Source organism: Lactuca sativa, chromosome 3 (assembly GCF_002870075.4).
Source record: "Lactuca sativa cultivar Salinas chromosome 3, Lsat_Salinas_v11, whole genome shotgun sequence".
NCBI classification, from domain to species: domain Eukaryota; kingdom Viridiplantae; phylum Streptophyta; class Magnoliopsida; order Asterales; family Asteraceae; genus Lactuca; species Lactuca sativa.
Window position 1 is genome coordinate 74,942,422 of NC_056625.2, and position 10,245 is coordinate 74,952,666.

General features: G+C 30.9%; 1 long non-coding RNA gene across 2 annotated transcripts; it reads right to left on the reverse strand.

Annotated features, from left to right (window-relative positions):
* Positions 1 to 2,738: 2,738 nt before the first annotated feature.
* LOC111879110 (uncharacterized) lies at positions 2,739 to 5,214 on the reverse strand. Of its 2 annotated transcripts, none has more exons than XR_006189791.2 (8): positions 4,824 to 5,214; positions 4,476 to 4,602; positions 4,168 to 4,280; positions 3,878 to 3,902; positions 3,451 to 3,478; positions 3,283 to 3,360; positions 3,133 to 3,181; positions 2,739 to 3,034 (listed from the first exon to the last, which is right to left on the reverse strand). It is a non-coding gene; the product is annotated as an uncharacterized LOC111879110 (long non-coding RNA). The 2 variants fall into 2 exon arrangements; XR_006189792.2 differs by having other exon boundaries at positions 4,693 to 5,214.
* Between the last annotated feature and the right edge of the window lie 5,031 nt (positions 5,215 to 10,245).

Sequence of the window (10,245 nt, forward strand, 5' to 3'; positions counted from 1 at the left end):
AAGTAGACTCTTAAATAAGTTTTGTCCGTTTATGCTTCGCCTTCTAATTAATTTTGGTATTTAATATAACAGATTCTAGGAGTTCTAGGAATGGCTAAGGAGATGTCTCATTATTGTTGATTTATCTCTTACATGTAAATACACTTGGAGATTGAGATAATACCAGATGATTTGTGTTGGCATGCGATAATTCAACATTCTACTTTCTTTTCTCTTAATTACATGTAATTTTATTTTTTTAAGTGTAATGTTGTAACAGGAATGGATGTTATAATAAACAAATAGATGAAAGTATGTTGATATTCTAGCAGTGAAATGTGATTTGTGTTTCAATGACATCGCCCAGTTTAGCTATGAAGAATGCTTTGTGTTTTCATAACATCGATCTAAATGGTTCCAACAAAATCACATCAATAGGTGCACCTTCTGGTATATGGGATAGATAGCCTGTGGGGAAACAATGCATACAACTCATCCCCTTGAAGCAACATGAAATTTAATATTTTTGCAGCCTTATCTGTTACTGCGTACATTATGACCTTGAAATACTCTTTTAGAGTGGTTTTTAGTAAAAAAAAAAAAATTAAAAACAAGTCTCTTCGATGATTATGCTTATATAGAGTTTTAAAGAAGAGTAAATGGATTTTTTTATAAGGCATTATTGTATATTATCCGGTAGATAACTGTTATGTATTAATCAACATAATAAAGAGAGTCTTATTATTGCAAGGGTTAAGGGGGCATTTTAGGCATTTTATAGTATTTAGTTTGTTATGTCAAATAGTGTAAGAGGGTAGTGGGAAAGGGAGAGAGGTAGGGGTTAGCAAAAACCGTACATCAACTAAAATTAACCGCAAAAACCGCAACCGCAATAATAACCGATGGTGAGGTTTTCTGTTTTTCAAAAATCGCAAATTTGCAGTACGGTGCGGTTATTAGTTTTCAAAAACCGCAAAAAAAAACCTCACCACACCGCATATATTATATACAATTTTTTTATTAATTGTTAATATATTATATACAAGTGTTGGTTTTTTGTTATGTTTAACTTTGAAAAATGGTGAAATTAGACAATTTTAAGATATTTATTGTTAATTACTATTGATTTGATGTTTTTAAGATATTAATTGTTTGTGATTTAAGTTAATTGTCTTATACCTTATGGTTTTTTATTATTATTACAAGTAATATGTTTGAACTCTTAAAACCGTTTGAGCTCTAAACTGTGGTTAAAAACCACACAAAATAACCACACCAAATCCATACAAAAAAAAAACGCACTGCAAAAATAACCGCACCAAGCAGTTTTGAAAATGGATTAACCGCATTTGTAGTTAGTGGTGAGGTTTTGGTTAATAACCGTAATGAACCGCACCGCGCCCCTAGAGAGAGATAATATGTTTGAACTCTTAAAACCGTTTGAGCTTTAAACTTTGGTTAAAAACCACACAAAATAACCACACCAAATCCATACACAAAAAAAAAACAAAAAACAAAAAAAAACAAAGCCGTACCGCAAAAATAACCGCACCAAACGGTTTTGAAAATGGATTAACCGCATTTGCAGTTAGTGGTGAGGTTTTGGCTAATAACCGCACTGAAGCGCACCGTGCCCCCTAATCCTTAGTTTTTGTAACCATTTTGGGTATTATTGACCGTTTTCAATCAATATTAAAATCATTTGGTTATTTTATGTTATTGAATCTGTTCTTAGAATCCAATTCATAACAATTGGTATCAAAGCAATGAACCTTGTTATTGTGGATTAAACAATAGATGCAACAGAAGAAGGATGGGAAGGAGTGAAATCAGCTCTAACCGATTTATGAACAATCAATGTTCTCTACTTGTGTAGAAATTGAATCAGATGACCAGTGAGAACAAGAGGGCTTGTTCTATTTTTTCAGAGAAAAGTGGTAAAGACAACAACTATAGATTGCCGCTGCCGCCACCACTATCGGAAGTTGAAACAGGGAAAAGAGAAACAATTCTTAAGGGGGGAGGGACCAACCATAAATTTCAAAAATGTGAGATGCTCTTGTTTGATGGAACTAACACAAATGAGTGGATTTGTAATGTGGAAAGGTCGTTCTTATCGTATGAGGATGAAGAAACGATGGAAGTTGTTGCGAGGTCTCTAGAAGGCGACACTTTACTTTTCTATGAATGGGAGCATTAGAGGTGACCCATACGACAACCCACACTTGTCATTCCTATACTACTATACAAATAGGCACATTTGCCTAGTTGTGTAGCATAGTGCAATTTTATAAAAATATAAAACTAACTAGCTGGGGTACCCCGCTCCGCGGGGTTCGGTTACGACCAAGGTTTAAGTCAATGACTGCCCAGTGAAGACCATTCATTAAATGTTGTGTTACTGCAACATGAACACTAAGTTTTCCTCAATATAAACTATAAATTGAATTCATGGAATGATCTATATGATTTACTAACTATAAAAGATGATAATTAAAAGCGTATAATTAGAATTTTCAAGCATAAGTGTTTTGTAGTGAAGGTGAACTTTGGAAATTTTGAAGGCATGGTTATTAATTTCAAAATCAACCCCCAACATATCTTCGGGTGTTTGTGTAAAAAATGGACCAAAAGACAGATTTGAGTTGTTTCCATCCTTATGAGGTTTTAAATGATCTAAAAGGTTCCAAATAAATATTGAAAAACTTGGTTCAAGCATACATTGTATTTCCTAATTTCTTCTTATTAGGACATTAAAATTGACATTGCTATAATTGGATGGATTTTAGAAAGTATTATGTTGTAACAAACATGTCAACAAAAGCAACTTGCTATTTTTTTACATTTATCAGTCAATTATACTTTTATTTTTTGCTATTTTGAATAAATGAAGAATGGTAGGAGCATATGTACCACATATTCCCAGCCATGCTTCTCAACAAATGCTTTGGCTGCATCCTCACTTTCAAAACTGAGTCCTGCTTCACCAAAATTAGCATACGGGTCTCCAGTCAATGTCCACCCCATTAATGGATTCTCCCACCTAAGAAATAAACTGGAAAAAAAAAAACAGAAACCAGCTTCAATGATCTATCCGATAATGCCTTTCTTCACATTATTTAACAATGTAAGAACAAAGGAAAAAAACATTACCCATCACTATTGGAAGAAGATGTAATCTGATAATCACGAAGAGAGTTGTCTGAGAATACATCAGAAAAATGACTATACATAAACATATGCACAATAATGACATAAAAGAATTAGTTAATGTAGATAAATTCATCCAACATTTGCATATACCTGCAATTGGACCATGAATATGTTATACATGTTTACATATTGCATATTGTAGAAATCCTCAAAGTTAAGAGTTGCAGCCTGTGCCAATATGTTAAAACAAATTTCATTCATATCTATTACATAAAAAAGTCAATAACAACCTTCACAAAATGCAAAAATATGCATTACCTTGGCAGGGATTAATTAAATTCCTTAGCTGTAAAAAAAACCCTAAAATCTGGTGAGTTGTGAATGACCAGTAAAAAAGATAATAGAGATGGTAAGTTTTGGGGAAAAAAGGCTAAAAATCACAAACATTGATTTAAAGAACAGGAATAACAATTATGCGATTTCGGTAAATTGAAGAGAAATCATTTAAACTTCATATGTTGCCTGATGGGGGAGGTAAGGCGGCAGGTCTACATAGTGGACACACAGAGATAGGGGTAAAATGGTAATTTTTAAGAACAAAATTGTGAAAAGTGCTTCACATACCTACATCCCAATAAAAAGCAGAATCTTTAAGAATGGAAGTGTGTTGAAATGTTCAAAAACATTTTATAACAATTAAAGAGCTCTTTAAGCTTTTCATAACCCAAGAAACCAACAATTATACCTGTTGTTACTGCTTCGCTGGAACCCTACAAATAAAAAGATTAGATGAATAATAAAAGGCACACATTATGATGAAAATTATTGAAAAAAAAAAAAAGAACACCTTAGAAACTACTGTTGGTATCAATCGTCATACCTATTTATACATCAGTTTCATGATGGTTATTTATACAAGATACCCCATATTTACATTAAAGAAAGAGAGATTTCATCAAAAACTTATCAATTAAAAGGCAATCTAGAACACGAACTTCATATTTCAAAATACCTAGAAAACAAACGGAAACTTACCGGTTACCAGAATGTTCAATGGCAGGAAAAAGAGAAATGCATTTGTACTACATTTCAACGAACACCTGGACTGCCAACTCGATTGAACCACATCCTATTCTTTTTAAAAGCATCTGCACATTCACCACCATAAGTGAATAACTAATAAAGTACACAATGGAAACTCATGTCATCAAAAGTTATAACAAATCCTACATTCCAAATCGAAATGGATGAGAAATTATAGAAATTTGCAACTATGGTATGGATCAACAACATATTTGACGTACAAACATATACAGGGAAAAAGAGCGAGGGAGAATTGATACCATGGGGAGAGTAAGCAAACTAAGCTCTGTAAGTGCAGATGTGTTCTCCTGCTTTAATCGCACCCTTTTAAACTCTGTTGGGAAGAAGCCCTATATTTCTCCTTCCTGACATTCCTCCTCTTGCAATCTGTAAGCAAAATCCAACACAAATTAAAACGTTGTACTGAACGACGTTGAGATGTGGCCAAATCTAAAAAAAATACAGAAATGAACAAACCATTTGCACCGTTTTACATGTGTTCTCTCACACGCACAGTTGGACATATATGATTGGTGGGTAAGACACAGATCAACAACCATTTCGTAAAGCTGATTTTGATAATTAGGGTTTAAAAGCCATTAAGCTACCTGACAAGATGGAGGCGACGACGATTTCCAGAGGAGGGCTAACTACGACGATGAACAACTGGGAAACAGAAAAGATGAACAACAATCAGAACGAAAACATCTGAACATATGAACGGAACATAACGCCGACGATAAGAAATCGAGTAGCTGACGGTCATTCGGATTGGGAAGTGGAACCAATCAGCAAACATCCATGAAAGAAGATATATAGAGAAAGACTCAGAGCCTTCTGTAGTGGAAGCGAAGTCGCTGGCATCGGCTATAGCAGATTCTCGCTTTCTAGGGTAGGACTTGGTAGAGGTTGATGATTATCAGAAGAAGTAGAAACGTCGAATGTTGGTGGGAGGCAACTGGTTCGTTTGAGAAGAGGGAAAGAAAATCGAGAAGGTTGTAGAAGATATCGGATGAGAGAGACAGTGGGGGAAGACAAAGACGCGGTGGATTGCTAACACGTATAGAGAAAGAATATACATAATGTCAAAAAACACCCCTTACATCTAAAAGCATAATAGAGGGACCATTTCTGCCAAAAAAACGGAAGTTCACTGTTCATGTTGGAGGCCAAGTTTAATATATATATATATATATATATATATATATATATAATAGTAAAATAAAAATCAATATCTAAACAATCTAAATTCTTGGTGGACTTATATTAACACGTGATAATTATTTGTTATAGGTTTGTTCAAGATTAGTCAAGTGTTAATTGTCTTTAACAAAATTATGAAAATGAAAAATTCCCCATTCTTTCTTGTTCTTAGTTTCTCTAAAATATCAAGCAAACTAGGAATTCTAGACAACCAAAGTCTAAAGATCCCCATAATTCTTTTACATATTACAAAGGGCTGCAGCTTATGAACAAGATCAAGTTTGAAGCCGATCTGTTACCGCCCTGTTGGAGGGAGTCGATCTTTGTTAATAGTCGGCTTTGTTGGGGGGTTTTGTTTCCAAAGACTGGTTTTGGTTCTATATGTGTCTTCTGTAACTTGTGTTCGTCGTTCATGTCTTTCAAAGCCTCCCTAAAGTTCCTTTTGCTTTCTTTCTTTCGCCATTGTTCCGCTCTCGGTTAGTACGTTAAAATTCTCTAGGGTTTTCTTCCTACATTGATACGTTTTCAGTTTTGTTATTGTTTTGTGGGTTTCTTAGGGTGCGTTTGGTTGTGGAAAATTGTTTTCATTTTCTAAGAAAATGTTTTCAAAAAATATAGTTGAATTTTCATTTTGAATTTTCAATAAAAATGTTAGAAAACGCGTTTGGTTGGAACTGGTGGAGTTTTCATTTTCCATATTCGAATTTGGAAAACTTTGGAAAACTGTAAAAATCACTTTTCTAATTTACATACAATTTGGAAAACTGAAAATTTTCATTTTCTTATAAAACTTTGGGAAACTAAATAAACCAAACACATTTTCAAAATTTCTGTTTTTCTTGGAAAATTTTCCAAGAAAACTGGAAAATTTTCTACAACCAAACGCACCCTTAGTTTCTATTGTCGTTCGATTCTTTTGTTATAGATGCATTTTCTGTTTTTGTTTGGTGATTGCAGGTAACGTTCATTCGTCTCTCAGTTGTGTCAATCGTAAGTTTCTTCCGATATGTTTTTGCCATTTATATTGCAATTGTATTTCCACTGCTTTACTCACTCGCATGATGGTTAGTCTCTGTAGTTGCCAAAGACCGGTTGATGGAGTTGTCTGGAGTACTAAGGTATTACTAATCTTTTCTTCCCCTCTAATTTAGGTTTTTTGTTTAAATCTTATTTTTTTTCTTCATCTACGGTGACAGCTCCAATTGATCTCTTAAAGGGAAACGAACAAGTTTAATAATAAATAAGAAGAATCTGGATTTTAGACGGGCTACTATATATTTATGGATATGTACAGGAGAGGGGATGTATCTAAAGCTTTGGTAAACAAACAAAAAACATTCACATTTAGTAGAGTTTACTTTTTGGTACAAATGAACACAATATGCAAAACATATGTAGCATTGCCATTAATTAAATTCAAGTAACCAAGAAACCAATCTAAAACGTCATAATTTAAAGCGGTCAACGACAAAATGAAGGGTTGTAGACTTTTACAATTGACGCACATGCACCAGATTATAACAAAATTCACTTCCTTTTTTAGTTTAATTTTTTAGGCCATGTTTTTATCGGAAAAAAACAAATATACTATTGTTCATGATTTTCCGTCCTTTTTTTCATAGAGATCAATATGGTATAAACATTCTAAAGCATAGAATGTATAAATGCATTCTGTCAGAATGTCTTTAAGAATGTATGTTAACAACAAGTAATTGCTTAATTGATAATACTATTGAGTAATGCATGTTATTCTTTTAGAATAACTTGAAGAAGTAATCAAATATTGATCAAACAAGAGAAAGAATTGGAATCAAGTTCAACAACAAATATATTTGCGAAGAATTACTTTCTTACGATAGTACATTACATTTTTGTAAGAATAGTTGGAATCAAATGGATTATTTGGACAATTGAAGAATAACAAGTGTATTTGTTAAATAATTGTATATTTAAGAATGCTATTTTTTAAGTACTTTATTTATTTTTGATGATATTTTATTAGAATATGTGTAACTATATTGAAATGTATAAGGCTACTAGTCTTTAAGAATATGTATGAATTTGTATTTAAGTTCGGATATATATGAAAAATAAAATCATAGACCGTCATTTTGACTTGGATGTATATATGAAGAACGTGTAGATATCTTAAACCAGGTTAATTATCGAAAATATCTTAATTGAAACTATATTATGGAAGAATAAAATCGAAAACACCTTTACTAGTTTATGGTTGTCATTCTATCAGGATAAATTCAGTTATTATATAGAACTACTATAGAATTAAAATTGAATTTGTTTTAAAAATAATAGGTTTTTAAAATTATGAGAATTAATTATCCTCAAAAATAAAATAAAAAATTCTTTTTTAAATGTAGTTAATTGTCCAAAATATCATTATGTTGAAATTTGTATGATTATATGGTACATAATATCCCATTATAATATCATAGACCTTCAGATCATGATCATTAATTATATTCATCCATTGGTCCAGAATTGTGCTTACAAACACACAATAGATGTATGAATATAATAACCTAGCCCTATATATATATATATATATATATATATATATATATATATATATATATATATATATATATATATATATATATATATGCGAAAAGTGAATATACCCTTAAGGGTATATAAACTTAGGTACCCAAACTCATCATACTGTGTCGTTTTGTATCATATATACATTGTAATTCTCCAATGTTCTTATTATTCAACTTCTAACTTGATTAACTTCCAAGGTTTTTATAAATTTCACATTTATATTCCTCTTATATAATTTTCATTTTCAACTATATTATATATAGTGTAGTAGGTGTTCAACAAAAAAATATGACGTAAGAGAAAGATAATAATGAAAATTTGAAAATCTTGAAAGTAAATCAAGTTAGATGTTGAAGTTTAAGAACATTATAATGAATATATCAAACAAAACATCGTATTATGATAAGTTTGGGTACCTAAGCTTATATACCCTTAAGGGTATATTCATTTTTCCATATATATATATATATATATATATATATATATATATATATATATATATATATATATATATATATATATATATATATATATATAGGGTTACGTTATTTTGTTTTTACTAACTATTGTGTGCCAGAATGCATAGATCTAGACCATCGGATGGAATATAATCAAAGGTCATGATTTGAGGGTCAATGATAGTAGAATAGGATAGTATTTACCATATAATCACACAAATTTCAGCATAAGGGCATTTTAGTCAATTAACCTATATTAAAAAAGAAAATTTTCAGATTTTTTAGGGATGATTAATTCCTTTATTTATTAAAAATCTGAATATTTTAAATTAATTCAAATTTAAAAATCCGATTTTATTCTGTCAGAATGATAGAATGCCAACCATAAACTAGTAAATATATTTTCCGATTTTATTCTGTCAGAATAATAGAATGTCAAATATAAACTAGTAAATACATTCTGAAAGAATACACAAATCAATTCTTGAACTAAATAATATAACAAATAATTACATTGTATGATTGTGATTCATTGAATAATAACAACATTCTGAAAAAAAAAATAAAAAAAAATATCAAAATCTAAACACTAATCTATTCTGAAAAAATATTATTTTTAAGCAACATTTTATACATTGTAGCATAACACATTCTGGTTTAATACACTCTTGTTCTATATGTTTTCTTCCTTCTCCACATCAATGTTAGCCTCTTTAAAACCTGAATCCACAAATAAAAGATAATCAAGTTTCAAAAATTAAACAATTCAATGCATTCAAATAGAATCCAACAATAAAAATTCTTATAGAATAAACTATTCTTGCAGAATGGTTTTGAATATTCTTTACCTTCTTCATTCTGAAAGAATAATAGTATTCTTCAAGCCATTCTTCCGACCGTTCTTATCACAAATGCAACAAAAACTAATTCATACATATTCTGGCAGAGTATATTCTGTTATAATATACTCTCGTTCTATATGTTTTTTTCCTTTTCCACATCAATGACAACATCTTCAAGACCTAAATCCACAAAGAAAACAATAATTAACTTTCAAATATTAAAAAAAATCCAATGCATTCTAAGAGAATAAAAACAATAAATTCTGATAAAATGTAGTAAACATTAAAGAATTATAATTTATTCTAATAGAATGTAATCCTCAAATCAATTGATCAAGAACCAAAGTGTATGAAGATAAAAATTTAATTACTATCTACAATCATTAAAATGTACCTTTGATAAAAATTATATTCTATGAGAATGTCATGAAATCAAATTCTAGGCACTTACATTCTATGAGAATTCTGCCATGAAAATAAGTTCTAGGCATTCTTTAATCATTCCTGAATGTTGAATAATCGTATCCTGCATCAGAAAATAAGAATTAACAATTTGTGCTGAAAATTTGGCCCGAACAGCCCCCTGTTCAAGGGACTGTATATCAGCCAGTATGAGTCGAATCAGAATGAGTCCAAAGCCTAAGTTGTAACTAGCATTGAGTAGAATATGCAGGAAAAATTCAGCTAATTTGTAGCTAGTGTGAAAGAGATATGACAATTCAAAGATAGACAAAATTTTGAACCAAGTAAAAGTGCTGAAAATATAAGTTTCAAAAATAATATATAAGATAAAAAAATTACAGTACCATTCTCTGCACCATAGAGTGCGATACTCATGGCTATCTTCCAAGCCCTAAATCCCGATCCACCAAATTGTTTGGAACCCGTTATATAAAGGATGAGAATGATCGAATGAAGGATCTGAAGAAGACGATGTAATTCAATCCATCTAAACGATTGATGAA